Genomic DNA, 27886 nt, shown 5'->3' on the forward strand with positions numbered 1-27886 from the left:
CTTAGTGGCAGCCGCTTTAATGAGTATAATTTACCTCTGGCAAGGAATTTGGCAAACACAGCCCTTTTTAACAAGACAAATGACCAAATCCCTTCCCAGGTCAGGACATCTCCCTGGAATGAGAAGGGCATAAAGCACAAAGAGGGTGTTGGGAGGGGGGGAGAGAACGCTCAAACAGGGATGACATCTGCACCCTATGATCTAATACACTTCCTTGAAAACGAGGGGTGCCCTGGCTCCAGCAAGTGGCTCCGCGGGCTATTTTTTAGACAAAGAATCCCAGGCACCAAAATAACGAAGTTGTTTCACCCTTTTGAACCTGAGGGTCAGTCCCCAGCCCTGTGTCCTGACTGCTGCCCCACATCAGTGACTCCCTTGGTCCACACCACCAGAACCAAGACGCGTTCCCCCGACTCCCAAAAGGAAAGGACAAATAACCTTCTCAGGCTCTCCCAGGGACAGCGAGGTCATCGTATGCTAATGAAGCCGGAGCCGACCGCCCCACGCCTGCCTGCGAGCGCGCCCGCGGGTTCGCAGCTCTCCCGCGCGCCACTGCGGCGCTGCCACAAATCACCACGCGCTGCCGCAAACCCTCCTGCTTCGCAGCTGGGTGAAGCGGGAGGATGCGGGAGGGTCGGGCCGGCCACGCTGAGTCCCGCAGCTGCATCGCTCACACCTGGGAGCTGCTTGCTCACCGCCCCCGTCCGGTGCTTCCCGCTGCAGTGATGGCGGGGAATGCGGGCAGCTCTTCCGAATCACCTGTAGGGCTTTTCGAACTCCACAGCCCCCTCCCCAAATTCTCGTCCACAGGAAGAAAATCTCTGAATGTGCAGGATGAGTGGGATGGTGGAGTTTCACAAGCCCCACGGGTGATGCTAGATACACGCCTTTCAAGACAAACACACAGGGACACACATCTTGTGACTCCGAGACTAAACAGGTCAGCCCGACGTTGTCACCCTGACCCTCCTCTGCTTCCGTACTTTGTAATTGTCAAGCTCTCCGCGTTCTCTTCATTCTTCCTATCACGGTCCCCTAGCCAGGGGGTTTTGTGGAGCTCCCTCCCACCCCCACCCCCAAAGTCCTGCAACCCTGCGGGACGGCCAGAGGCTTTGGCAGCCAGATGTTAGGAAAAGTGTCCGCGCTCTTTGCCGCCCTTGTGCACCCGGGAGCTCCAACTGGATACGGAAGGTAAGTCTTGAAGGGGCGAAATCTGACCAGTTGCTTCAGCAAACTGCCTGAAGCCAGGCCGCCTCTCACCCGCACACCTGTGAGGTTCGGAAGGCGCTCTCAATGGAAGAGGAAGCCGGTGCCCCACCCTGGGCGGCTGCCCGTGCCCTCACCCTGCCAGCGGGGCATCTCCTCCTGCAGGGGCTGGTGCGTCAGGTGGCACCGTCAGGGCGGGCGCCGTGGCCTCGAGGCCTCAGCTGAGCTCCTTCCCTGGCTACCGGACGGGCTCCCGCTTTGCCCTCCTTTTCCAAGTTGCTCCAGCCCGCGCCCCCAGCCCAGGCCCTCTGTGCCGCGCAGGCCACGGTCTTACCTCAGCGTGCAACACTTGGTTGCGCGGTTCTCCGGAGCGCTCCTTCCTTGGGGCTTATTCCCTTACTTGGGAGGAAAGAGGAACCGAGAGACTGAAAGAGGACCGAAGCTGGCGTCTGGGCGTCTTCCCGCCCGCGCAGCCCTCCTGAGGAGAGGGATGGAACTCGGCTGGGCGCCGCAGAGCTCGGTCGGCCGGGTTGGGGTTAGGCAGCCCCGGGGTCTCTGCCTGCTCGGATACCCGCGGGCTCCCAAGCAGTGCGTCTCGGCCGCCCGCTCCTACAGCACTGCGGCGCCCTGCTCCTCGCGGCGGGCAAGCCCAGCTGCCACTCTCACGGAGGAGCCCAGCCCCTGGGCGCAGAGCCCGCCTCCGCCCCCGCCACACGCCCGCGCGCGCGCGCGCACACACGCACACGCGTGATTGCGGGTGGGCTCAGTGCGAACCTGCGCGCGTTTGGTGCTTCGGGCACTTCTCACCGATAGGGCTTCTGTTTGGGAGGAGTTAGAAGCTGAGGGGTTTGGAGAGGATGCAGCGGCGATGGTCTCCGAAGGGAGAGGCCAGAGGCCAGCTGACAGGGACAACTGTTTGGCAAATACCGACATCTCAACCAAGGTTTACGCTGCTTCAACATATCAACCAAGTTAGAGAAAAAATAAAAAGTCAACAAGTTCTTTTCTTTTCCTAGGCGCTTGATGTCTCTAGCAGCCAAATCACTGCTCCGCCCCGCGGGCGCTCTTCAGTAACGGGATCAGTGGCAGTTTAATCAGAAAAATTTCTCCCTCCGTGGGTGTAGTGGGGACCGTCGCAGCCCTCTAGAGCTGGGCTCTGATCTCTGGATCAGGTCTCAGGACTAAGGGTTAATTCTCTTCCTCCTTTGCTTTTAGGTGACCATGCATTTTTTTTGTTTGTTTGTTTTTCCCTGCACATCAAATAGACCACTTCTTACTTTAAAAATGTAGAGAAACAGAAAGCGGGCTGGTAGTGAAGGATAAGGGATGAGGGCCAGCAGTAGCCAAGGCACCCCTCTTTCCATGACGTGCATGTCTACATGGGGTGGCAGTGGCGGTGACGACAGTGTTGCAGGCACGACACACTAGCAGGGTGACTTCTGTCCATTTCACACCACATTTAGACTTTTGACTCTCATCTATAAAATATGTAGAGTTTACCAGTTTCCACAACTGCGAATTCTTTCCCGCCAGCAGGCAGTGAAGGTCCCTGGGTCAGGACTGCAGCCAAGAAAAGCTTTCTGCAGATGTAGAGGCGCCAAAAGGGGCCCTGGTGTCTGGGCAACTGGGGAAGAAGCCTCAAATGTGAATGTCAAACAGCCCTGAGGACCTGGATGGTCAGTGTCCATAATGGGCCATCTTCAGGTAGGTTGAGGAACAGAAGCTCAGAGATTTCCCCAAGGTTCCTCATGACAGCAAAGGCAGAGCCAATACCAGAACCTCATGTTCACACTCATGCTACCATTCACCTATCTTCCTATCTATCTATCTATCATCCTGGCTTGGTTCTCAAAGTTCCCTTCAGCTAGACTGAAATAATCCCCGTGAGGTGCTCACAGAGCTCTTTTAGCTTTTCTTTCTTTCTTTCTTTCTTTTTGGTCTTTTTGCCATTTCTTGGGCCACTCCTGCGGGATATGGAGGTTCCCAGGCTAGGGGTCGAATCGGAGCTGTAGCCACCAGCCTACACCAGGGCCACAGCAATGCGGGATCCGAGCCGCGTCTGCAACCTACACAGCTCACGGCAACGCCGGATCGTTAACCCACTGAGCAAGGGTGGGGACCGAACCCGCAACCTCATGGTTCCTAGTCGGATTCGTTAACCACTGCGCCACGACGGGAACTCCTCTTTTAACTTTTCTTGTTTCCCTTTTACTCACTGATTCATTCAGTGCTCTGGCTCTGTCTTCAGGCACTTCCCCCCTGACTAGTCCTGGGCCTTACTTGGGAATAAAGAGGAACCAAGAGACAGAAAGGGCTTAGAACTGTCCCCATCCCTGCTAGGGGAGCAGGCTGGTCTCAGGTTTACTGTATATATTTTCACTGTGCTAGGTTGGGTGGATGTGGAAGACAAAATCCTTGCCTTCTGAACTGCATTTTCTGTGGAGGAAAACACACTCACATACAGGGCACAAGAAGACAGCCTTGTTCGGTCTAATCCTGGACTCCTTCCAAAGAAGGGGAAACAGAGAGAACTTATATTGGGCTGTGCACCCTGATGAATTTGGGGATGCAAGCTTGCAGGTAAGGGTTGAGACAACATTAGGTTGTTTCTTCCTGTTTGAACAGAAAAGAAATAAGTTGGGTGGGAGGAATGGGGAAGACACTCGGAGATAGAATGCAGAGACTTGGCTGAGAGTGCATTGAGGAAGAGTAATGACAGACACTCCCAGGACAGGACTGCCAAGCAAGGATTTGGAGAACAGGGATGCTTGCAAAGATCAGTAAATAGTTTGCTGGGGGAGGTAGGGTTCACTATGAAGTCCCAGTTCTCTACCCTTCCTGTGCAATTAATCATTTGTAAAGGCAGTTGTTCCCCAATTTGTGAGTGGATTCCTTTGGAGAACTCAGGGTGGTGCTGAGTTCAGCATCTGGCTTGATGTACGGTGACTACAGAGAAGCTTGTGTGGGCAGAGGGCTTAAAGACAGCTGCCCACTGGGTTCCATGCAAATACATGTTAGGAAATGGTTGTAATAGAGGTCGAAACGATGTGTAAGGCAGGGGCTGAGAGGGGGATGAAGCGCCAAGAACAGTTATGTTGATTGAGACATCATGGAGGAGGTGAGGTTTGGGATGGGGTTTGACAGGGAATCTGACACACAGACCAACAAAACAAGGGCAATCTAGGTTGAGGGAAAGCAAAAGCACCCAAGGAAGACAATTCATGGAGAGTTCTGGGCCTTCTGTAGAAGAAAGGAAGTTGGGACCTTATGGCCGAGGATTCCCAAGTGCCCTCCCAGCAGTGTAAGACTTCAAGCCATGAGTACCAAGGCGCTATGAAAGATGTGCATTTTTTGTTATTCTTGTTTGCTTTTGACAGGGAAGGGGCTGGGAAGCCTCTGATGCCAGGTTTCCCAAGTAAGGGCTTCTGATCAGAATGGGCAGCCCATCAGGCTGCAGAGACACGGTGTTGCTGCCCCCATGAGAAACCGGAGCTCAGGGGTGCAGGTGACTCACTTCACAGGGCACCCAGCAGAGGGTCTGAAATCCAGGCTCCACTAGACCAGCCACCGCTTGTCCTCCTGCCTTTTCTCTAATTTGCACAGAAGCTTGGCGTGGGCTGACAGAGGCCCTGGCTGCTAAACTCTGTCTTTGAAAAGGCTGAGGCCTCAGTGAAATGAGTTAGGACTTATTGAGCACTTGCTGTAAGTGCAAACACAGGTAAAGTGGAAGGAGTCTGAAGTCAGGAGTAGCTATAAGCCTGGGCACGTCTCTGCTCTTGGGTGACCCTAGGAGATGCACTGTAGGGTCCAGAGGAGGAAACTTCCTTCCCTCAGAGCATTTGCAATCCATGTGGGCTTATAAAACAAATACTCTGAATGATTAAGAAGCAATGAACGACCCTGTAAAATTAAGAGCCAAGTTGTACAGAGCAGATTCTCAGGGCGTGAGAAGGGAGACCGCCTCTGTGCTTGAAGAGTCAAGGAAGTTTTCAGGGAGGGGGAGGTCTGGGCTTCCCAGTGGCGTCTGTGTTGGCTCTGGGTTGGAGAGGAGAACCGCTCACAAAGGGCCAGCGGCAGGGCAGCTGGATGCTTCTGAGCCTGGGTTTTAGCCCCTGTGGCCACTCTAATGCCATTCGAAGGCGTGGCCAAACACTTTAATGAGTCACCGTTGTTTCAGAGAGACAGGGCATTTTTGGATGTTTAACTGGCTCAACACTTTCCATTCCCTGAGACTTCACTGTTGGCAGCTCACACTTGCCATGTTGCTCCGGGAACATATCATCCAAGCCGGCAGCTGATGCCTAATCTCTATTGCCAAAGCAAAGCTGGGGCTGAGTCAGGTACCTGTGTCTGGAAAATTTTAAGTCTGATATTGTCTCTGACAAGCTGGGTGAACAGCACGTGACACTGCACATAGCTGAGGTCATGGAGTTAGGGTCAGTGACTGAGGACCAGGGGACCTGGGTTCAAGTCCCTGCTTGGGGGGGCTCAGCTTGCTTCATCTTTCTGGGCCTCACATTTCTCACCTGCAAAATCCCCAAAGTTATACTAGATCATCTCCAAACTGCCTTCCACCTAAAATTGCATGATTGCATAACTAATAGGATCTTTCCATTTTATAAAAGAAGAATAGGATGGGAATGGATATTAACCAAGTCCTGCCTTTAGCTTTCCTCTTTGCTTTAATTGTGCAGGTTGCACTTGAGGGAAATTGTGAGGCTGTGGGTGGGGACAGAAGAACCAGGAAGCTCAGCTCCTGATGACAGTTCTGTAATGAACAGGGTATATGGATCCAGCCCTGGGATGCAGGCAGGTCAGCCCCCTCTATGGACCTTAGTTTTCTTACTGGTAAAATAAGGAGTTTGAAAATGGTGTCTATAACCCTTTTTGGCTCTACTGCTCTTTTAAGTGCTGTCAACTGAAGAACTTTTAAATACTGCCCCAACAGCAGGGTGGAACGCCTCCAAAAGGCTAGCTGGGAAAACCACCACAATAACAACTGATAAGCTCGGTGGGAAAGCACAGAAGAGAAGCCATGAGGTTGAGTTAATAAACAGACCATTTAGATGGTGCTGGAAGATCTGTGTCTATATCTCTAAGCCTCCATTTTCTCTTCCGTGAAATGGAACTAGCAATACCTGTGCTCTTGGGTAGAGTAATGATTAAATGAAGAAGCATATGTGAAAATGCTTTGCATATTTAGAATTGTTATGCAAAAATGTAGAGTTATTAAAGCTAGTCTGGGGAGTTCCTGTCATGGCTTAGTGGTTAACAAATCCGACTAGGAACCATGAGGTTTCAGGTTTGATCCCTGCCCTTGCTCAGTGGGTTAACGATCCGGCATTGCCGTGAGCTGTGGTGTAGGTTGCAGACGTGGCTCGGATCCAGCGTTGCTGTGGCCCTGGTGTAGGCTGGTGGCTACAGCTCTGATTCGACCCCTAGCCTGGGAACCTCCATATGCCTCAGGTGTGGCCCTAAAAAAGAAAAAAAAAAAGTTAGTCTGTTCTCCTAAGACAGTCTGTTAAAAGCAAACCAACCAACCTCAATGATATTACTTACTCACTTGTCTGCTTCCTAGGAAGCAACAGTTTGGGTCAGCAACTGTCTCTTCGCTCCTAAGGACAGTGATGTTTTAACATGAAAATTTAATAAAGGATCTGGCGGACTTTAGGATTGACTATCAGGCTGCAAATCTGCTCCCTGACGAGAATTCTGTAACGTCACAGTGGATTTCTCAAGAACTTTGATTGGGTTAACTTGAAAATGAAGGAGACATGCATCTAAGATCCTTCTTTGATTGTCGCCTGTTGAGAGGGCCGGTGGGAGGCAGAGAAGGCAAGTATGAGTAACTAGGGACAAAAAGAGAGAAAAGCCTTTTGCTTTCCTGTTGTGTTTTGGGCAATGGATGCTAAACTTCGTGCTTTAGTGAGCTTGTAAAGAGGCTAATTTTGGTTCACTCACAATCCTCTGGATCTGTTTTCTGCTGTGTCTGCCCAGGAGACACTGCGGTGGAAATCACTGCTGCGCCTGAAGGGGATGCTTTTTCTCAGGACCCCTGGGAAGAGTTATAGGAAGGAAAAGTTTCCAATTCCATAAATGACCAAGTGCTTCAAAGCCTGCCCAACTCGCAAGACTTCTGAGAGAATTGTCCATTTTTTAGAAATAATGGTCACATCTTTTTATCTCTTGTTAATGGATTTGGGGGGACATGTCACAATCCATTAGAAATTAAGGGACCCCCCCCCCCAAGTACTGGCTCCTTCTCTGATCCATTCTCCCAATGTGCTGCTGCCAGAATTAGTTTCTGAAAGTAGATGTCCCAGTGCCCTCCCTCTGCCTAAAAGCCTTCAAGTCCTCAGATTCCTCATCCATAAAATGGACATGATGATATTTATTATGCATAGGTTTTGACAAGCTTTAGAAAAGATATTTATAAAAAGACTAGCACAATGTCCATCCCATAAGTTCTCCATAAATGGAGTCATTGTTATTACTGCTTTAGAATAAATTGACCTTACCTCAAGTGCATGCCAGGTCCTCCATAAAGTGGTCCCAGCTTGCTCATCCACTTAGATTTCTGGAACACTTTAAGAATGCAATCCGCACATTGGCTGGCTTCATCATTCAGACACACCTTGCACCCAACCTTCTCTGTATCCTACTCAGGCTACCCCTGCGGCAAGGAGAGCTGCTTTTGTTCTCTCTTGCTCTTTCTCTAGTGCCACCTCTTAAGCCCACCCCGTTGAAGTTACTTATCCTCTCTCCTCTGCTCCCACTGAGGTTTGCTTAACATTTATTCTACTACTTACACCCTGCTGCCTCCTATTATGGCTGCTTGCCCGTGCTTCACACCCATTGCCCTGCCCCATCCCCGGGACAGCAATTAATCTTCCCTAGACTAGACATCTTAATCATCTTCCTATCACTCAGAGTATGGTGCGTAGTAGGAGATCCATAATATTGGATTGAATTTAAAGAGGGCCAATTTAAAGGAGACCTTTTTGGCCCTGAGATTCCACTGAGGAGGAGTTTATCCCCACTTTCATATCTTCTAAAAAGTCACCAGTCACCGAGCACCTACCAAGTACCAGGCACTGTGCAGATTCAAATGTTCACCCTCACAAGAGGGTCATCAGCTTCACTTTACCCTGGAGACCTTGATGGCTCAAGGTCTCCCAGGCAGTTATCGTTGGAGCCAGAAGCCAGATGCCTTGGTGGCACACCCTTCCTGAAGTGAGCTTCTCCCACACTGAGCTCACCTGAGTTTTCATTCTACAGCACTTGTGAAAACCAGTTTATTGCTTCCTGGCTATATTTTTTGATATCTTGATTCTCCAAGTAGCTGTTGGGCAATATAATAATTGAAATGAATACCCATTTATTCAACCCTTATTATCTCGCACTTGACACACACGCACACATTAATTCTACAAAGAAGTTGTTATTAATCCCATTCTACAGAGAGTTGAATTGGGGCCCACTACTGGCAGGGAAGTCCTGGGGAGGGGGTGTGATACTCAGGACAGGGCTATTTTCCCACTGGTATTAAGTTTTTGTTATCACCAGCACACCAGCTGAATCTCAGCCATCAATGTTTATTGAAGAGTGATAATTTCTTTCATCTCTTTGATATAGGGTCTTAACCCCAAATCCTTACATTTCTCCTGAAGGGAGGGATAGCTAGTCAGTGGCTGCTTTCTCCCACTACTAAAAAGAAACAGGAGGAGAAAGAAGGGACACAGCACTATACCAGAGAGGCAGTCTCAGAAGATGAGACTTCAGCCCAACTGGGTGATGTGGCTTCCATTCCAGCTGGTAGTTCTCCAGGTGAGGTCCTCAAACCACTTGGGTGAGACTCTCCTGAGTGCCTGTTAAAATGCATATTCCTGGGTCCTACTCCGACCCATCATATCTGCTTCCCTCGGGCAGAAAATAGAAATCTGCATTTTAAACAGGTCCTGCAGGTGACTCACCCAGGCTGAGCACCACAGCTTGTGCTAAGCTCCTGTCAGGGATTCCTTTCAACTGCAACTGTTCCAGATGAAACTGGCATTTTCTCAAGTTCTCAGCATCCATAATAAATAAAAAGAAATAAAAAGAAACCATTTAAAATTTCATTTTATAGCTTCCCAATATTGCCTCTGGTCTAAAGGCTATTGTGCAGTTCGACACATTCCATATGTCTATTTTATGATGTTTAAAAGAAAAGGTTCCTTTTTACAGTATAGCTTTATTGCTTGCTATTGTATCGATTTGCAGATATCTTCAATTAGAGCTACATTGTCAGTTACTTTTCTTAACATGCTTCTATGAAAGAGTGCATTTTGAATTTCAAGCAACAATTTCATAAATAGACTTTCGGAACACAGCCTGTTCCTAAGTAGAGAACTGTCTGTATTTTAAAGTTTTTGTAGTTATTTGCCTCTGAGAAAAAGATTTTTACAGTTAGCTCTAGAAGGTTGTGGATTGGGGAACTCTGAGTTTTCTCAAATCGTCTTCGCAGAACTCTGGCTAGCTTCGTAGCTTACTTGATCTGCAAATTGTATCTAGGTGTTCCTGGGAATTTTGCCAATTTGGAATACATAAACTAAAGGTGTAGAATGTGGACTTTTTTTTCTCATTTGCAATTATTTTTTTCATTTAATAAATGCTTCTGGAGTTCCTGTTGGTAGTTTGAAATCAGCCACAGTGGGAGTATTTATACAACTGCAATCCACAAATGCTGTAAATCAGACACTGTTGCTCCACTCCCACAAGAGCTGGTTGTCAGATATCTACTAGCATATCGCTGGTCCTACCATACCACCGCATACCTCAGGCATGATGGAAACTAACACGGGATGACAAAGAGACTCAGCTTAGCTTCTGGTTCTATCATGTGAATGGTCTGCCTACCTTCCTACCCTTGCCTCTCCAGGCTCCTGGCTAAATGGTTCCTTCAGATCCTCACAATGACCCCTGCCCTCCACTGAGTCCCTCAGTGGAAGCCCTGCCATTTCTCTAGGAGCAATGGGTGTGCCACTGTGTCAATAACCAGTGAGCTGGTTTCTGATGGTGGGTCTCCTAGCGGTAATGAGGCTAAGAAGGCAGAGACTGATGCCTGCAGAGTTCTCCAATATTTCCCCCAGAGATATCACTGTCATTGGAGGGTAAGCTTGTGTCTTCCTCCTCAGGTCCAGAGGCAAAGCTGTGAGTTTTGGATTTCTTTACTGCTTCGTGCTTGATCATTAAAACTGATAGAAATTGGGTCTTCAACTCCATAATCTTTTCATGGTAGTTTAGCATAGAAAGAAACAGAAGAAATGTGCTGTTTATCTTCTTACTTTTGGGTGGTGAATGGGGATGGAGAAAATTTCCCAACTTGAGCTCTAAAAGCTGAATTGCTGCATAAGCACAAATCATCACTGGGCTACTTTGTTCTAGGTGACTGCTTCTGATATTAAACTCGAAACGTAAATACACTTGGAGATTTTTTTCCTCAGCCTTGATATTGCTCTTACCTCATCTCTGCAGCATCAAACAAAAAGTGGTGGGGTGGGGGGTGGGAATAGGAACTTGGCCCCTTTGCCAGCAATCCACAAAGTCAGAGTCAGCTTATTTTGTTGGACTCTGGATGCTGGTTTTTCTGTCCTCTTCTGCTGGAAATTACATTTAATAACCATTTAAGAGTTTGATTTATATCATTTAGCCCTGTGCAGTTTTACATTTAATTTCTGGTCTTCTCTAGCATCTCAAAGATAGTGAGAGGAAAGGAAAGGAGAGAAGGCAAACATGCGTCCTATGGCAACACACTTTCGTGGGTTGTGTCATTTCATTCTCACAGCGGCCCTTCAAATGGGGGAGGCAAGGGACCCTGATGCTCAGGGGAGTTCGGTGAGGTACCCAAGGTCACAGAGCCGGGGGGGACAGTGGTCAGGAGGCAGGTCAGTTCTGTCAGACACCGAGGCCTAGGCTCTTTCCACCTTATTGCATCTCCTCATAATCACCAGATGGTTTTAAACTCCAGGGAAGCTGAGGTCAAACCCCACTTTTTCCCAACCAAGAGGGGCTCCTAGAGCTCCTGTTTGAAGACATGTCCAGGGCATGTCCCATAGTCAGCACTCTCCCAGGCTGTGGCCAGAGAGGGTCCCTCAGGTCTGGTCCCACAGGGAGGCAGGGTTCTTCCTATGGTTGTGAAGCAGAGAGAACCAGCCCAAGGACAGCTCAAGGAGAATGGTAGGGGCAACCACAGCGGTGGCAACTACTGAAACAAACCCTCACCTCTCCTGCCCTGCTCACCTTGCTGGGCCAACTCTCACCCAGCCCTGCAAGGAAAGTATTATTCTACACTTTACTGGTGAAGAAACTGAGTCTCAGAGAGCCTCCATGCCTTGGCCAATGTCATACAACCAGGCTCACACCTGGAGTTTGAACCCGAGACTGTAGAACTCTAAAACCTCTGCTCTTTCCACCCCACAAGCTGCCTTCTGAAGGCATCGCCCTCTGGAGACTACTTTGGGAATTTCTTTGTATTTAGATTGTCATCTTTTGTTCTTTTTTATTGTCCTTGATTCTCATTTTCCTTATGCTTATCCCTGACATCCTCCACGCCATTGCGATGTCCCGCACTTGCAACAATCATCTTTGACCTCTTTCTGCAGAAGCACAAACCTGTTGCTCTTTCCTCCTGTTGAAGCTGCTACCCTGCCCCTCCCACACTTGGAACCAGCAGAAAAAAGGTCTGTGTACAAGGAGCATACCTGGAGGATTAGGACACAATAAAAAAGGGTAGGTTTTGTTGTTCTGCACAGCAAGTGAGATCCTTTGGTAGAGAACTTAGAAGCATTTCTAGACCCAGCCATGGCTTCTACAGACCTCAAAAGGGCCTCCCAGGAATGCTTTCAAATTGGAGGAATAAACAGATTGGTCTTGGCTTGTTTGGTTGTTCATCTTCCTAAAAATAAGAACTGGGGTGACCTCTTATACAGGATCTAATTGTTTACCACCAACATATTAGATTCTATGACATTAGATGGGACATTTAAACTATTAACTCCAATTCAGCATGTCCCAGACTCAACTTGTCTCCTTGGGTCCCATAAAGTTGCTTTTCTTCTTGTGCTCCTGTCCATAGAGATTGGCTCCCACTCTGCAAAGCCACTCAAGCCTGAAGCCTCACAATCAGTGAACTTTGCCCCTCTGGTGCCCCCTTCCATCTTCAATTTGTTCTGCTTCCTTGCTGATTTCCAAATCTGCTGCAAGAAAGCAGATTCCATTACTCCACTTCCTGCCATCATTTAGACTCCTCTCCTAGGATGTCTCCTAGACATCCTCTCTCCTGGGATGATTGTCCTGGCCATCTCCCTGCCACCATGCAATCCAGTCCATGCCTTCTGCTCTGCAGCCGGAGTGAGCTTCCCCAAATGCAGATCTGATCATATCATTCCTGTGATTTTTTTTCTCTTTTTATCATTTCCCTGATACTTTCAACATAAATTGTCAATCCCCTCACCCAACCTATGAGACCTTTTGTGACATGGTCCCTGCTTACTTTGTTCTGACTCATTCTCACCTCTGCCCACTCCTGTCTACACTCCAGACCTTCTGAACCACTGCCTTTGGAACTATAGGTAGTTCCTGGTCCTTGCAACTCCCCTAAAAATACATTTTATACCCTCTTTCAGGTGAGCCTCAAATCACACAGCTAATAAGTATCCAAATCTGATTTTAAAGACAAGTCTCACTGTCCCTGAAGACTGGGGTCTTTTTGACAGACCTGGGGAGCCTGGCACACTTTGTGGAGGTTTCCAGGCCTATAATGAGGGAGGGAGAGGAGACTGAACCCCTTCTACTCAAAAAGTCCTGATGTCATCTGGCTGTAGCCCCATCCTTTCTTTCTGACCCCCCTGATTTTGCATATGTGAGGGGTGACTGGAACCCAGATTAATAATCACTGCAAAATTCACTGTGGCCAACAAGAAGGCACACTATTCATCATGAGAACTGTGCTCAGATCCCATTGCTTGGGTTTAATCAGCCTAATGAACCAGCTGGCTTCCTTTCTAAAGTGATTTCTGCTATTTCCATTACTGAATAACAGCACAGCAAGATTTGAAAGGGAAGAGAGAAGAAAATTCAGCTGGGGAGAAAGGCCATCCTCCAAGTCAGCCAGCTGATGGGTTGGCTGCCCTGAGGGAGGTGGGACTGGACACCCAGTGGTGTCCAGTCTAGGCCTATCACCTCCAGGCAAATGTTCACAAGGAAGGGGATGGGTTTTTAAGTGTAGAAGATGATAGGTCCAGGTAACTTAGAAGCTAGTGCTTTCAGAGGAGAGCAGCCAGGGTGGTGAAAGAACTTGAACCCAATGATGCATTCATTTATTAATGTCCCTGTATGCATGGCCTAATCTAAACACTGAAGATACAGCAGTGAACACAACCTGGGCTCTGGTTCTAAAACTCAGAGCAATTTTTTTTTTTGTCTTTTTAGGGCTGTACCCTCAGCATGTGGAAGTGTTCAGGATAGGGGTCAAATCGGAGCTACAGCTTCAGGCCTATGCCACAGCCATAGCAACGAGGGATTCTAGCCGCATCTGAGACCTACACCACAGCTCATGGCAACGCCAGATCCTTAACCCACTGAACAAGGCCAGGGATTGAACCTGCATCCTCATGGATACTAGTCAGATTTGTTTCCACTGAGCCACAATGGAAACTCCTCAAATATTTTTAACCTAAGAATCGGAAGCCTTACAGATAGACCTGACAGTAAAAGAAAGGCAAAAGTCTAGTGGCCTCTGATGAAGCTCCTTGAACCCCACAGATGCACAGAGTGCAGTGGATTGTGTTGTGTGACTGAGTAGGAATGACCCAGGGGCAGGGGGACCCATCAACATTTGATGGTAGGTCCTAGGGAAGAGGGGTCTGACCTATCCATGGTGGTCCCAGGTAGTCAAGACTCTGTTATGAAATAGCAGAAAGCCAACTCAACCCTCTAAATCTCCAAACTGCAGAAAGAGCAGGGAAATGGATGGCCTTCATGAATAACTGGGACCAGGGGTTAGGTGCTACCAGGTCTTGGTCTCTTCTCTTCCTACTTCCCCTCCCCTTCTCTCCCCCACCTCCACACACTTCTAAGGGAGTCCCCACCCACAGGCTTTGCTGCACTGAGTGGCCATGAACTGTTCTCTTGGGCAGCCCACACTGACACCCCTGATTGGCCCATCCTGGTCACCTGACATAAGGGCGGCCAACCAACCTGGAGGCTGGCCAGAAACTCTAACTCGGGTTTGCTGTAAAAAGAAGATCTGGGACAAAGGAATTCTCTACCTCTGAAAACATGAGCCATGGCATGCAGAGAAGTGACCAGTTAGCTCTGGGTAAGAAAGAGAAAAACATGTAGATTTGGGCTCTGGGTGGATTGAATGACCATAGGTTTCAATTTGCCCTAGGAAATCCCAGTTTATCTCAGGTTAATTATGACCAGGGCTCCTTTCACTCTTATAAGTATTCTGGTTTGGATGAAAACCCATTCAGTCACCCCAATTATGGACCGTAATAGGATGTGGAGTAGAAGAAGGGAAAGGAGGAGAGAGAAAATGGGTCAGGCCTTGAAGAGCCTTGTGGGTCAGGCCCAAGTGTTTTGATTTTATCCTGAAGAAAATGGGAATTTTTAACCATTGAAATACAAGATCAAATTTTGCCTTTACAAAGATCACTCTGATAAGGTGTGGACAGCAGATAGAGAGATGGGCCAAAGAGCTGACTGAATGATCCAGGCAAGAGACAGGGTGGCCTGAATTAAACCAGGTGACTGTGGAGATGAGGAAAGCAGGCGTGTTCAGGGGCTGTCCAGGAGGAAGATTTGAAAGGATTTTGGAGACTTATTAAATTTAGGGCATAACAGAGAGAAAAAGGTTAAAGGTAAACAATGATGCATTTTGCGAGGAAGGGGCTGCTGGTGGCAGGCATGGTGAGCACTTTGAACGAGTTTGTTTTGAAGGCCATCAAAATGGCAACTGAGTGAACAGGACATAATTAGGGAGAATGGCCTGGTTGGAGATGCTGAATGGGGAGTGGTTGCTGGGGATGTGGTGGTGGTGGTGGGGGAGGGACAGGTAGCTTCATTCATGGGAGTGGAAAGATCATACAGAGAAGATGGGTAGGCTGAGGAATCTGAGGTAGGAGAGAGGACAGGTGAGGATAACGCCCTGTGTCTCCTGCTTTGCCTTGCATTCTGCTTAATTTTTTCTTGCTGTTTCCTGTACTCTGTTTATGGCCTGGAACCTTTGAAACACTGAATCATCTCCAACAGTGCCTTTGTGGGGCAGGTTGTTAGTGCCTAAATGATGAAAAAATGTAAAGGCCCATGAGATTGACCACCAGAAGATCACTGATGACCTGAAGTGAGCATTTTCCCATGGTGTGTTGAGGCAGGTGCCAGACTGTGATGGTACATGGATGGGAGGTGAAGGAAAACAAACCAGTAACTCAGTACAGGCTGGGCTGCCTCACTTTCTGTTAGCCCATCTTCTTCCTCCTCACTTCAAAGGCAGTATAATTTTTAATTATTCTTGAGAGAAGGGCTTGAGATACTTAGATACAATGTCTGGTATGTTTTCCCCTTAAATCCAATGCCCCTAGAAAAATGACAGTACCATGATGTGATAAGAAGCACTGTATTATGTTTGAATCCCAGTTTTGCACTTAGGAAGCTCAGAATCATTTGGAATTTGAAATCAGATCAGATTTCAAATTGGGGCCAATATCTGGCTCTTTATTTACTTACTTAATGGTTTGTAAACATTGTAAAGTTTCAACATCCCTGGATCTTGATTTACTCATCAGAAAAATGGGGATAATAACAACTCTCAGTTTGCATTGCTAATTCAGTGGATGGTGGAAACTGAAGCTCACAGAGATTTTATATAAAGTTCTCAAGTTGTTAGACTAGTAAGTGATGGAGCTGGATTCCAACTTCCAGGGCTCATTAGTTTTGTTTGTTTGTTTGTTTGCTTTTTAGGGCCACACCCAAGGCATGTGGAAGTTCCCAGGCTAGGGGTCAAATGGGAGCTGTTGCTGCCAGTCTACACAACAGCCACAGCAACACCAGGTCTGAGCCGCATCTGTGATCTATATCACAGCTCACGGCAACACCAGATCCTTAACCCACGGAGTGAGGCCAGGGATTGAACCTGAGTCCTCATGGATACTAGGTGGATTCGTTTCCACTGAGCCACAACAGGAACTCACAGGGCTCATTAGTTTTGATGCGTTTATACTTTCTAGGGCACTCTGCTGCCTGACACATGACCTCAACTCTTTTTGGACTGAAGCAGGCACAAATAACTAGATAAATGCCTGCGTTGAGAAAATGCAAAATTCCCTTCCCTACTCCCACTGTCCTTGGGACTATAAGGAACCTTCCCTCCCCACCCTTATCACCATTATCACTAAAGTTTCTCATTAAATGGGTGTGATGTTCTATGACCCACTGCACAGGCTAATGATGAGGGTTAGACTAGTTAACATCAGCAAATGTACCCAACAGAGTATTCACATGGGAGGTGAAAATTCATGGTAACTAAAGCTGATTCTAACTTTGAGATCTGGGGTTAATTCTTCTGACAGGCAGGTGGTTGTAGTAAGAGAAGCATTAGCGAACGTTTGTAGAACACTGGGAAATCTTCAAGTGCCAGGAACTAACTCTCATTTAAAGAATCTCATTTAAATTCACAACAACCGTCTTAACAGATGCCATTATTTATTCCTATTTTTACAGATTAAGATAGAAAGGCATAAAGAAAGAGAACTCACTTGTCCAAAGTCATCTAGCCTTACATGGTAGAACAGGGATCCAATCCAGGGCTTAGGATATCATTGAAATCCCCACCTCCAGTGGACGCCAACACATGAACCCTGAGGTTTGGTTGGAATTTCTTCCTGTGAAATCCTGTGAGCTAGAAGGGAAATTAAAAGGCACTTTCTAGGAAGCCCCATGACTACTGAAGAGGCAGCCCCAACTGGCTCCCTGGCTCTGTTTCTGGGAGCTGACCCTGGGCTTTCGAGGACAGTGCTAGTAGCTGAGACAGAGGTGAGGTCATTGTCACCAAGCCATCATCTCTCAATGGCTCTGAAGCCCCAGCCTGTGCTTCCATGCCTCCCCCAGCCTGCCAGCCCCTTGCTGAGGCCAAAGGGAAGGAGAGATAGCCCTGGGCTAAGGGCTGGTGAGAGACACAGTCAGAGGGAGAGAAGTAGAGCAAAAAATCCCTCTGAGGGTCCCGGCAAGGAGGCCATCAGCCTGCTCATCTGTATGCTCTGGGTGAGGGCTGTGGCAGAAGGCACTGCCTGGGCAGAGTCATTTGGATGTGGGTTGTGAATTAGCCAAACCCCACAGGCACCAGCTCTGGGCTTCTGGGGACTCTGGTCTCATTCTCTGCTTGCCCTTGTCCTCTCCCCCAACAATGCGATTGGCCTTTGTGTGTGTGTGTGTGTGTGTGTGTGTGTGTTGTCCCATAGGAAAGAGGCAGACAGGATGAAAGCCCCAACGTCCAGCCCCAGCAGGGAGCTCAAGCCCAGGACCGTGTCCTCTCACTCCCTCCCTGTAGCTGCTCTAAAGTCCTCTCCCCCAGATTGTTGGCAAAGCTGCTGCTCTTCTGATTCAGTGACATTTTACAGGATCACTGTGTTCTTTCTTCAGAGCCATTTGAGAGAGAACTGGGAACAGGAAGCCCACTGTCTCAGAGGACTAGACCATGAATGGTGCTCCCCAAGCAACTGAGGACTGAGGGGAGTTAGCAGCGGCGAAGCCAAGGGAGGAGCCAAGCCCCCTGTGTTCCAAGCCAGCATCAGGTACTGTCATGTGTTGTCTTTCAGTCCTCTCAGTAACACCAGGAAGTGGTGAAATTGTCCCCAATTACAGGGAGAGGAAAGTGAAGCGAAGAGCCATAAAAGTGATTCACCTCAGGCCATTCAGTGAGGGGGCCTGAACGATCTCTAACACCAGTCTTTTCTAATTCTCCATGATGACTCTTCCTTTATGTCATGCAACGCCCATGCTTTGCCAGGAACCAGTGTTCCTGGGACCCGTCACCAGTTTATAAGGCAGTGCTGAATGGCGTGAGCTCAGAGTGGCTTATGCGTGCCCAGTGGTCATTGCACCTTGTCTCCCTATCTATACACACTCCAATTCTAGGCTCGTTCAGAAATCCCCCGGAGACAAAAAAAAAAAAAAAAAAAAAAAAAGGAGTTCCCGTCGTGGCGCAGTGGTTAACGAATCCGACTAGGAACCATAAGGTTGCAGGTTCGGTCCCTGCCCTTGCTCAGTGGGTTAACGATCTGGCGTTGCCGTGAGCTGTGGTGTAGGTTGCAGACTCGGCTCAGATCCTGCGTTGCTGTGGCTGTGGTGTAGGCTGATGGCTACAGCTCCGATTCGACCCCTAGCCTGGGAATCTCCATATGCCTCGGGAGCCACCCAAGAAATAGCAAAAAAAAAAAAAAAAAAAAAGAAAGAAATCCCCCTGGAAAGATAGACGGACACCAGACTAAACTGGCTGCCTCCGTGCACATGGGTGTGGATGAGTGTACACACATAATCAGACACACACACACCCCTACTGAAGAGTCTTGGAGCTGGAAAAGAATTGGTCAGTCATTTCTTCCAGATCCCTGCTTCATTAAAGTTCCAGCAGCTAAACGAGACAGTTTTCTGGCCTGTGCTTGGACATTTATAGACAGTAAGAATTTTTACAAAAGGAAGAATTGTAAGAGATAGTAACAAGTGGGGTGGGACCCCAGGTTTACACTGTTAAGTGCCCTGATTGTATGGTGGTTGTGGTCATGATGGTAGGTTTCGGTGAGAGTAGTGGTGTTGCTAGTGGTCCCTGATGGAAGTGGTGGGGATGATGATGACAAGAGCCATAGGGGAGGTGGCGGCATGACGGTGGCAAAGGAGGCAATGGGGTTGGTATTGGTAGAGGAGGTGGTGGTGGTGATGAAGGTGGCCAAGGATGGTGGAAGTGATGGTGATGGTGGTTGGAGGTGAAGGTGATGCAGGAGTGGAGGTGATAGGGTGGCAGTTGTGGTAGTGGTGGTGGTTAAAGATGCAGGGGGAGGTGATTTCAGAGGAGGAGGGAGGGATGAAGGGGGAAGAGGTGGTGGTGGTGGTTTTAGAGGGGATGGTTCTTTACCCTCTAAGATTCAGTAAGTTGAACCCCTCAAAGTTTGAGGACCCAGTGCACACCGCAAAAGCTGCAGGCCCAGCACTGGCAGAGGTTAAGTTCTTTTCCAGGACACCTAACACTTATCCAGATTTTCTCAGGGTAGCTCACAGCCATGAGGAGAAAGAGAAGTCCATAGCTTCCTCCTGGCCTGTCCAGCTCAGGGTGCTCCTTGGTTCTAGTGTCCACCCAGGTCTGAATCCTGCTGGACACAGACAGTGTCCTCCATTCCCAGGTGACAAGATGACAGGATCCTGAGACCTGGCAGAATTTTCAAAGCTTTGATAGAAATGGTTATGATAGCAACACTGTCAGGTCCTTACACCCTAACGTATTTCCTCTGATAGGTATACACACACACACAGACACACACAGACATACATACAGACAGACAGACACACACACACATACACACTTATACACAGTTTCTGCAGAAGTCCATGCTATTTGTTTTTAAAAACCAGGATGTGCAGCATGGAGTGTGGGCTTAACATGCCACACGCCCACCTCCGCCATCCTGATCCGGGCTGCTTGCATAGTGCTGGCAGCTTTACCGCTGACTTAGTCACCGAGACACCACTCGTGAAGAAAATCAATATGTTGTTTGCCTCTCTGAAGTGAGAGCACGGCAGATGAAGAGTCATGAGGGTGGCCTTGATGGCTCTCCATGGCCCCCCATCAACACCAGTCTTGCCTTCTATTTAGTCTCGGCAGCCCGCTCACCTGTTGGGAGTGACATATGGGAAACTTGATAGAGGAAACTTCTAGTCTGCATTATCTATATTAACTAGTGTGAGAAACAGCCTTTCCTTGGCGAGTAGCTATTTTCAAGGCTGGTTTAGGGTAGCTTTGACCCGTAATGATTCCTACCATCTAGTACGCTCTACAGAACCCCTTCCCACAAAAGCATGTGCAGCTCATACTCCACGCATTCTCCATCCATCACCACATGCTCCCAGTGGTACCTCCAAAACCAGAGCTTCACTCAAGTGTCTTCCTTTGGTACAATCCCTTACTTCTTTGCATGGGGTGAGTAATAAGCTTTAGGGCTAGAAGGTGGAAGAACATGCAAATACTATTCCTTCTTGGTGCCTGGTTCTTGGGAGGTACTTAGAAAATGAACATGCCATGAGGGAAATGAGGGCTGGGGTTCTGGATATGGAATCTTCAGTTTTTCCAAGGCCACATTAACTGCAGTGCAGGGAAAGGGTCAACTGAAATCTTTGATGGCCTCCAGGAAGCAAAGGGAGCACCACCAGGTCACAAATACAGCTTCCTAGGACCACAGGCTATACAGGCTATGAAGCCTCTACCTGGACAGGTTTGCATAAGACAATGGCACACATTGGTACCTGGAAGTTCTCCAGACACCCAATATTAAGGGTTTCTTCTGTACCCTAGTTGCTCCATAAGGACAGGGCCAGCCCTTGGCAGCTACTGCCCCTCGAAAGTCTGAATGGTGACTCAGAGATTAGCCATAAAAAGTCAACTGTGACACAAGGCTTAGGCACTATGTGTATCTGGGACATGTTCCTGCAACCCTTCTTGGCTCTCAGTCTCAATTCAAGGACAGGGCCCCCAAATTCTAGCAAACAACAGAAGCAAAGGCCAGTGTTAAGGAAACTGCCACTTTCCATGATAAAATCAAATAATATCCAGACTCTCCACAGCAAACTCTGTTGGGGGTTAACTGAACTTCCCAACTGAATCCTGATTCTCTTTAGCCATCCACTTATTACCAGTCGTGGCATTCCACTGGCATCTGTTACTGGGCCAGGTGTGGGAAGTATAAAGAATTATAGTCCGTACTTCCTGACGTGCACAAGACATGTAGTCCTGATTGCCATTTGCACCCATCTGAAAACCACAAGCGAAGCCAGTTTGGGGTAGGAGCTGACACTGAGGGGAGCCAAATGGAACAGCAGAAAGAACCTGTGTATTAAAGCCATCATTGATGTGTGGATTGTATTGTGCCTGGAGCTCCTGTTATGTCAGATAATACATTTCCCTATTGTTTAAGTCAGTTTGATTCAACACGTTCTGTTCCTTGCTTTCAAAAGGGTCCTAAGTGATATTTGCTGCAAGGCTGACTGGAGAGGAAGACTCTCTAAGTGAAAAGGCGCAGAAAAAAAACTCACTTCTAAAAATTCATCTTTCATGGTGACCTCAGAGGGCGGTACTCCTCTTTAGTGCTGTAACCACAATCTTTCTCTTAAAAGCTCCTCTGTAGAGCAGAGAGAAGGCTGGGGTACTTATGCAATTCATCATGCAGTGTTCAGAGATGGTAGCAGGAAAATAAGCACAGAGAGTAATCTGTGACTAGTTAATCTGGTTCTCAAGATATTGCCTGGAAAAAACGAAAAGAGTTCCTGGTGGCCTAGTGGGTTAAGGATCTAGTGTTGTCATTGCTGTGGTGCGGGTTCAATCCCTGTCCCTGGAACTTCTGCAGGCTGCAGGCATAGCCAAAAAACACACTAAACTAAACAAAGATACTGCCTTGTCTTTACAGTGTAGCTTTGGGCTCCATTCAGTCTTTATATGGTGGGCCCCATTTAGCATCTGAGTCATGCCTTAGAAATCCATGCTCTTTGACAACTACTATGGGAGTAGGGGAAAGACCCCTAGAAGACAGGGACTTCTCTCTCCTACCTTCTCATTTTTCTGCCTCATCTTAATGTGATTGACTCGGGAAAGGCCACATTTCTCAACTTTAAGAAGTCCTTCTTAAGACCACAGTAGATACAATGAATAATGCTAAATAATCAATGAGAAGAACAAACCACTCTGGTACAATACAATGACAGGAGCACTGATATAAGAGCCAGAAATAGGCCACAAAGGGGACAAGAGCATTATTTCTTTATGAGCTGTGGAATGGGTCATGGTTCTCTTCACACAGGTCAAGAACCCCCAAATCAGCCAGGCCCAAGCTTTTGCCCACACTGAACACAACATTAAGAGACATCATGGCACATACTGTCTGTTCCCATATTGGCAGAGGAGCATGGGAGGAACTGAAGACTGGGGCCCACCGCTTGAATTTGACCCAATTTTTGTCACTTGCTTGTTTCGTGAACTTAAGCCAGTCACTTAGTTCTTTGTGCCTCAGTTTCTTTGTGTGCAAGCCTACTGCCTAGGTTGTCATGATGATTCAGAAGATAAATTATATAACTGCCTGGCACATTTGTAGTTTACTAATACATGGTAATTAGTTTCAGTTATTAGTAACCATGCAGCCAGTTTCCCACTTTCTCTTGTGACCTGTCTGTTTCAGAAATTCCCAACTATGTCCTAGCAGCTCATTCTTCTGTTGGACCTCTGCATCACCTTCAGATTGGGCTCCCAACTCACTCTTTCCCAAGTTAGAGCATCAGTGGTTCTCCCTCTTGGCAATGCCCCACAGACTTTCTGGGAGAACAGCCTCTGCCATTTCCAGGCCCCAGGGCTCTTCCTGTCCAGACGTGACTCCCACCCATCACATCCAGATGGGACCAACCCCAAAGCCTTTGAAAGACTCTGGCTGTAACCAGGGGAGACTGTCCCCAGGGAAAATGAGCCCTTGAGGCAGGCCCCTTGGAGAGATGCACAGCTCTCAGCAGAGCCTTCCCCAGTTCAACGACATGATGGTGTTGAATGGCAGACCATGCCAGCTTGGGTGGGAAGCAAGTCTGGGCCCTGCCAGGATAGTAAACAGTTTGATTTCTCTTAATAAGGGCCGTCTGCCTGGGGTGGACCAGAGCCGACAGAATCTCCTGGGGCTCCTAGAGCCAGATGCGTTTCAATGGGTTTTGCCATCTATCTTAATAAATACAAGGAGGCAGCAACTGGCATGATAAATTCAAAACAACCCTGGCTTGAAAGGCTTGTGTTCAGAAACCCTCACCATTTCATATTAATTCAACCGAAATTTATAAGACACCTCCCATGAACCATCACTGTCCTAGGCATGGGGCTTACAAAGATGAGTAAGACTGTCACTGTCCTGGAGAGGCCTAGAGCTGGAGAGAGAGGTGAGGCGTGGGGCAGATGAGGGCCTAGAGGGTAAACAAAGTACTATCAGTTCTAACACTGGCTCACAAACAAGGGCAAAGCGTACACTGAAGAAAGGGCTCAGCTGTCCTGGGTGTAGAAAGTCAGGGAGGTCTTCATGGGGGAAGTGACCCAGATATTAGTTTGACGAATGTTCATTGACTGTTAACTGGCACCCACTTCTGCGCTAGTGGATTTCACAGGCATTATCTCATTTATGCTTCACAAAAAGCCTGTGAAATAGATATTATTATCCCTGTGATTTTCAAAGATGAGGAAACCTGTGTCTAAAGGTCACATGACCAATGAATGATGTGGAGCTTTGGTAGCATTCAAGCCCTCAGTCTGACCACCCACATAATGGGTGACCTGACTTTGGGGGTCTATTCTGCTCATGTGCATAAACTTCAGTCTTACACTTACATAAGTAGATGCCCAGATATCTGCTCTCCATTCCGGTGACAGGAAAATTCATGCAAGTGAAACCCACAAACAGAGAAGCTAAGGTGAACCCCCCTCCTTCATATCCCCACTTCCTTCCTCATTATCTCTTTCGGTTTTAGAGACCTTAAACTTGACCAAAAAAAAAAAAAAAGAATTCTTTGCCCCCAGAAGGCACTATGCTTCTCTGTTTCATCTTGTTTGCTTTGAAATTGACAAAGAGCCTCCTGCCAAGGACACTGGAGTAGTGTGGGCAGTGGGCTGAGAAGGGAGGGATAGCAGTAGGGGCTGGGGGGTGGGGGTGGAGGAAGTCCTGCCAGGGCTGTGACAACCTAGGGCTAAGGGACGAGAGGAGAGGGAATGTGGAGGCAGAGACAGAATCAAATGGGGAGAAGAAGATATGAGGGTGGAAAGGGAATGGCCCACTGACCCAGAGAGGACAAGCAGGAAGAACCATAGCCAGTTTCTAGGGAGGGCAAAAAAGTGTGGTTTTTCACCTATTAAGTCAATCCTGGTTTCTCCTGCCTTCATCCTTGTATTCAGACCTGAAGCTTTTGTGGGGGAATGCTGTCCTGGCTCCTTAAAAGTATAGACTCAAGTGGAATTCCCATCGTGGCATAGCAGAAACGAATCCCACCAGGAACCATGAGGTTGCAGGTTAGATCCCTGGCCTTGCTCAATGGGTTATGGATTTGGCATTGCTGTAAGCTGTGGTGTAGGTCACAGATGCGGCTTGGATCTGGCATGGCTGTGGCTGTGGCCGGCAGCTCTAGCTCCAGTTAGACCCCTAGCTTGGGAACCTCCATATCTGTGGGTGCAGCCCTAAAAAGCAAAAAAAAAAAAAAAAAAAAAAAAAAAAGTAGACTCAATATTGAAATTTCTGATTTCTATAGGAGGACTTGGCAAGCCTGGCTTCACCTAGACCTGAGCTTCTCCATCAGTAAACCAGAGGGAGGGACTAGCCCAGGTGATCTCCTAAGCTCTGACACTCTAGGACTTCAGGGCCAGCCCATTTCCCTGGATTTGGTTGGAGTCTCAGACCCTGGGGGCTTGAGCCAGCTCTGTAGGACCATGGGGAGAAGTGGGAGATTTAAAACAGAATCAATAAACAAGTTGCTACTTAAGGAAGGCAATCCTAGACTTATGCTTATCCGTGTAGTTTTCCCCAAATTCTTTTGTCACCACACTGTATTTCCCTTTCCCCATGTAGACTTAGCTTTAACTGAGCAGTTACTTACAGACAGAAGAGGTCACTAGGTATAAGCCCCAAGCCCAGGGTGGAAGGCAGAATGGTGTCCTTCAGGTATCAGGTCCAAATCCCTGGAACCGTTAGAGGTTATGGCATTTGGAAGAGAGGGCTTTGCAGTTGTGATAAGTTCAAGCTTTTGAGATGAAGCAATATTCTGGGTTATTTAGGTGCACCCTGAGTGCAGTCACATATATCTTTAGAAGTGGGAGGCAGGGGGAGATTTGACACAGACAGAGGAGAAGACTATTGGATGACACTGGCCTTTAAGATTGGGATGAGTGGAGTTCCCGTCATGGCTGAGCAGAAACGAATCTGACTAGTAACCATGAGGATGCAGGTTTAATCCCTGGCCTCACTCAATAGGTTAAGGATCCAGCATTTCCGTGAGCTGTGGTGTAGGTCGCAGACATGGCTTGGATCTGTAAGACGGGACCTGAATTGGAGATCTAGCTCGTTGCTGCTTTGTGGTGGCCAGAGGACTTAACCTTTCCAAGCAGTTTTTTTCATTTGTAAAATGGGAATGGTAATCCCTGACCAGCTACTGCTGTTGTGTTAAGACTACATGATATAATGGATTAAATGGCAGTTTGTCACCTTTAAAGCTCTGTGTGCACTTATAATTTTTCATTAAATCTTGCTTCCTGGACACAATCCTGGGCATATCCCTAGTGATATGCAATAAGGATTAGGTTGGGAGAATCTTCTATGGATCACGATAGCTCTGATGTTTCTCTGGTTCTATGTGGCAGGGAGCAGTGGTCCAAGGTGTGAATGATCACAGGGATGGTTTATGGATGTAAACGCTTTCCCAGCTCTGCCTAAACTAGAGTCACTGGTGTGCTTTACCCACAGATTGGTCAACACTGTATAATTCCTAGATGTGTTTATCACTGAGGTGAAAGGACCTGGCATGAGGCTGATAACTTGTTGACAATGTCTTATTTGCTTTGTGTTTCTAGTGCCTACCATGGAAGCACCAATAAATATTTACTGGCTGAATGAAGGGATCGATGGTATATGAATGAATAAGTGAGTGCGTGAAAAGAAATGAGCCCCGAACATCCACAAAAGCTCCAAATCACAACCTTCTTATATCCTCCACTATAGTCCCTGTTTTTGCAATTGGATTTAGCCTAAATTTCCCTATTTCACACTACCTCCCTTGATCTCTGTTGTGGGCTTGGTTGGAACAAATCCAAGTATCCATTAAAGAATCACTTCCAATACCAATATGCACTGTCCATGGTCCTCCCTTGTATTTATTGGTCACCTGTAATCACCATCCATATGAGTTTCCACTATTGCACTGAGTCCTGTGGGTGCAGCAGCAGTAAGCCCTGTTGTCTCAGGACAGAATTCTCTCTGTCTCATATTCTATTAGACTTTCCAGCTGCACCTCAGAACCATCAGTAGCAGCAGAATTAGAGTCCCCTAACTTCCATTCCACCACTCCTTACCTCTTTCACCTGGGCTGCTAAGGTCCAAGCATGGTTTTCCAAGATTCGATTAGAGACATACTTAAGAGAAGGAGGAGGACCAAAAATTCCTATGGATCAAACAGAATCTTTGAGAAGCCTCATTTTCTTTCTTCACATTGGGTATCACATTAGTACATCCTCACTGTAAAAAGCTTGGAAAGAGAATAAAAGCATAGAAGGTTAGATAAAGTTATCATAAGATGGCACAAATAAATGGAAATATTTTCTGTGCCCATGGATTGGAAGAATTGATATTGTTAAAGTGTCCATAATACCCAAAGTGATCTATAGATTTAGTGCAGTCCCTCTCAAAATAGCAATGGCACTTTTCACAGAATATCCTAAAATTTGAATGGAACCCTGAAAGACACTGAATAGCCAAAGCAATCTTAAGAAAGAACAAAACTGGAGGTATTAAGCTCCCTGATTTCAAACTATACTACAAAGCCATGATAATGAAAACCAAATATTACTGGCACAAAAGCAGATACATAGATCAGTGGAACAGAAAACAGAGCCCAGAAATAAATCCATGCTTATATGGTCAATTAATTTATGACAAGGGAGCCAATACTATACAGTGGGGATAAGACAGTCTCTTCAATAAATGGTATTGGGAAAACTGGATCATTTTCTTATACCATATTTAAAAAAACACAAAATGAGTTAAAATTTAAATGTAAGACCTGAAACCATAAAAAGTCTAGAAGAAAACATAGGCAATATGCTCTTTGACATCAGTCTTAACAATATATTTTTGGCTATATCTCCTCATGCAAGGGCAACAAAAGCAAAGATAAACAAATTAGATGATATCAAACTAAAAAGCTTTTGCACAGAGAAGAAAACAATCAACAAAATGAAAAGGCAACCTACTGAATGGGAAAAGATATTTACAAATGACGTATTTAATAAGGAGTTAATATCCAAAATATATTAAATATACAAAGAACATTTCAGTAACAAAAGGAAACAATTTAATTAAAAAATGGGCAGAGGTCTTGAATAGACATTTTTCCAAAGAAAACATACAGATGGCCAATAGAAACATGAAAAGATGCTCAACATGCTTAATGATCAGGGGACTGCAAATCAAAACCACAATGAGCTATCACCTTACACCTGTCAGAGTGGATATTACTAAGAAGCCAAGAAATAACAAGTGTTGGTAAGGAAGTAAAGAAAAGGGTACCCTTGTGTACTGTTGGTGGGAATGTAAATTGATGTAGCCACTTTTGAAAACAGTATGGAGGTTTCTCAAAAAATTAAAAATAGAACTACTGTGTG

The 27886-nt window shown here is 47.1% G+C and overlaps 1 protein-coding gene and 1 long non-coding RNA gene across 9 annotated transcripts in view; one reads left to right on the forward strand and one right to left on the reverse strand.

Moving 5' to 3' along the window:
• The window catches only part of DGKG (diacylglycerol kinase gamma), a 211808-nt gene extending 209914 nt beyond the window's left edge, over nt 1–1894 (reverse strand). For 4 of the 8 annotated variants that reach the window (XM_047788419.1, XM_047788407.1, XM_047788394.1 and 1 more), the window contains exon 1: nt 1541–1890. The gene's annotated coding sequence lies outside the window, so the exon portion shown is untranslated. Of the gene's footprint in view, nt 1–1540 lie in introns of all 8 variants that reach the window. The other 4 variants (XM_047788422.1, XM_047788413.1, XR_007136006.1 and 1 more) reach the window with 3 other exon arrangements.
• On the forward strand, nt 951–26353 carry LOC125131663 (uncharacterized). Its single transcript, XR_007136007.1, has 3 exons — nt 951–1191; nt 17884–18035; nt 26081–26353. It is a non-coding gene; the product is annotated as an uncharacterized LOC125131663 (long non-coding RNA).
• Nucleotides 26354–27886: the final 1533 nt, after the last annotated feature.

This window comes from Phacochoerus africanus, chromosome 1 (genome assembly GCF_016906955.1).
Source record: "Phacochoerus africanus isolate WHEZ1 chromosome 1, ROS_Pafr_v1, whole genome shotgun sequence".
NCBI classification, from domain to species: Eukaryota; Metazoa; Chordata; class Mammalia; order Artiodactyla; family Suidae; genus Phacochoerus; species Phacochoerus africanus.